Genomic DNA, 3088 nt, shown 5'->3' on the forward strand with positions numbered 1-3088 from the left:
GCTTTTAAACTGATAAATGAAAATCTATATTCATGTCACAATCCTCACGTGTACATCCTAATACGACTGGATGTACACACTGGTTGTGCCAAACGGTCAAACCATAATCAGAGCTGCTTTGAACTGGTCTACCTCGGCGTAGAACACGTGCCCAAGTCCAGAAGAAGCCGTGCCACGTGCACTAAATTTCGCCGTTCATAAAAGAAATGCGTGTGATGCTGTCAGAGGAGTTATGAGGCAGGTGACGCTCTGGCAGCAATCATCCGGTCCTGTAGTAAAGCTTTTATGCGTTTTCACTTTTACGGCTCCTTTTATATTTTGCTCCAATTTCAGGCTGGATTAAGCGAGTTGCCTCAGCAGAGAGGAGCCTGTTGAATGTGTGGCATTACAGAGTAGACTGCGTCTTGTGATCTGAATTTTGTGATAGATATTGTGGATTTCGAGATGTATAGTATATACAAGTATTGGGACAGTGATATTAGTTTGGATGTTTTGGCTCTGTACACCAGCACACATTTCATATAAAAGAATGAATACGAGGTTAAAATGCCGACGGTCACCCCTCCCTCCCTATTTTAGGGGAGCAAAAGTAATTGGACATATTAACATGCTATGAAATGAAGTAATCATATTTAATACTTGGTTGTAAATTCTTTGCATTCGATGACTGCCTTCAAAGTGTGACCCAGAGATATCTGGACATCTTCCCTGGTGATGCTCAGCCAGGCCTGTACTGCAGCCATCTTCAGCTCCTGTTTATTTGAGGGGATTCAGTCTTGTTCACTTGGGTTCAGGATAGGTGATGGACTTGGCCAATCAAGAACATTATTTTTGGACCTCAAGAACTTATTGGTTGCTTTTGCAGGTTGGGTTCATTGTGCATGCTGAACACAGTAAATTGAGTTTTGAGGCATTTGGTTTTGTAACACTTCAGAATTCATTCTGCTGCTGCCGTCAGCAGTGACATCATCAATGAAGACAAGTGAGCCAGTTCCGATACGACTTCTTCATAATCCAGTTCCAGTGGCAGACATGCATGCCTAAGCCATAACACTACCTACACCATGTTTCACAGATGAGGGGCTGTTTTCTTTTTACGCACTTTCCTCTTTCCATCATTGTACTACTGGATAATACTCATCTCTTCTGTCCATAAGACTTTGTTCCATTCTGTTCTTGAGGCTTACCAGTGGTCTTGTGATGAACCCTCTGAGGTTATACTGGTGTAGTCTTCTCTTTATGATGGACTTTCACATATCTAAGTCACATATCTGGAGAGTGTTCTTGATCTGAAATTGATTTTTTTCTTCACAAATTAAAAGCCGTACTAATAAACATAGTCTCTGTCCCAATACTTTTGCATTTAACTAGAAACATATTTTATTTTTATGTAATTTTCTTGACTTCGCTTCCAAAAGACATGCAAGTGGCAATATCATCTTGTCATATAAAGTCATTGTATTGTCTATTTTGTGTGCCTTGTTTACGATGTCAACCTGTTATCTAACACAGCAGTGGCAGGATGAGTACATTTTCATTATTACAATCTCATAATTATTATTGTTTGGGCATTAACTGCATCGCTTCTGCACAGACTATCGATCTACCAAGTGATCAGCAGAAGCACGACTCACAGGAGAATGTGCACAAAGCAGGGGCTGTATGGAGGCAACAGCGCATCGTTCTGAGTTAACCAGGTTGTTTTCTGGTGTTTGTGAAGAGAGGCTGTCCTCCCCCCCAGTGTCCATTTCTCTCGCTCCCTCAAGTGGGGAATAATTTTGTAATAAATAATTTTAGAATTTCAGGGTTTAAATTTTTATCTGGTTTGCTTTCTTTCGCTTGGTTATGGTTTGTTTTGGGTTTGCTGAAAAGTGATTATGACTATTATTAGTACAAACAGAGTCAAAAAATAAAAATTGATTTTTACTGCTGTGCGGTCCAGTATCTCAGGGAGCTCTTTGTCCAGACCATTGTGCGACCCTGAAAATATCCCTTTCTCATTTGCATAGAAGAGATATGAATCCAACTGTGATATAGCCTGTCGTCCACTCATTTGTTTTTTATTTCAATGCATTGTGTAGTGGCATCATTTAATACATGTTTCGTTTATTTATTTGTATGCCTGATCTACCCAACTAATTTAAAAGTCCGTGCTACACAGACGTATGTTACATGTGATAGATATTGCAAAAAATCTGTATCGTTATTCTTCATTCAGGTTAATGTCAGTCTGTCAAATAAATGATTTTCCAAGAAATTACCAGAAGATCTTTTCTTTATTTTATTGTGTGTATAAATCGAGGACACTCTCAGACATAAAGAGACAGTGAAGGTATATTTTTGTTCTTCAAGGATCAAATTACCGAAATGTATGCAAAAGTAATGGTTTTTCTGTGGTACCATGCACTATCCATGGGCTATCCATGTGTTATCGGTGTGGTATTAGTGTGTTATCGGTGTGCTATCAGTGTGCTATTAGTGTGCTATCGGTGTGCTATCAGTGTGTTATTAGTGTGCCATCAGTGTGCTATCAGTATGCTATCAGTGTGCTATCAGTGTGCTATTAGTGTGGTATTAGTGTGCTATCGGTGTGGTATTGATGTGCTATCGGCGTGTTATCGGTGTGCTATCAGTGGGCTATCAGAGTGTTATCGGTGTGCTATCAGTGTGCTATTGGTGTAATTAATGCAGGTGGTATGAACACAAGCCAGATTCAATGGCAAAAGCAGGGCCTTTTCACTATTCTGGAATCCAATTTTAGCAGGATGGGTCACCTAGGAGCCCTATTCAGTTATTATTCTAATATTATTCGTTATGAGGACTGGTGCGTTTGTAGAAATGTGCTTGGAATCAAGAATCACAGAATTACTAACTGTGCCTGAAGGGGAGTGCTGGGACACCGCATGAATGTTTGTTCAAATATTAATAATGAGGACAGGGATTTTTCTTTCAACCGACCCATTACGCATCTGTTAAAGAAGGTGCGACGAAGTCCCCAATGCGGTCATTAAAAGCAGGAATTTACACACTCCCATCGCACAACCCCCCGACACCCTCACCAGCGCCATAAAAAAGCCACTGCACTAAA

The sequence above is a fragment of the Conger conger genome, chromosome 12 (assembly GCF_963514075.1).
Source record: "Conger conger chromosome 12, fConCon1.1, whole genome shotgun sequence".
Classification (NCBI taxonomy): Eukaryota; Metazoa; Chordata; class Actinopteri; order Anguilliformes; family Congridae; genus Conger; species Conger conger.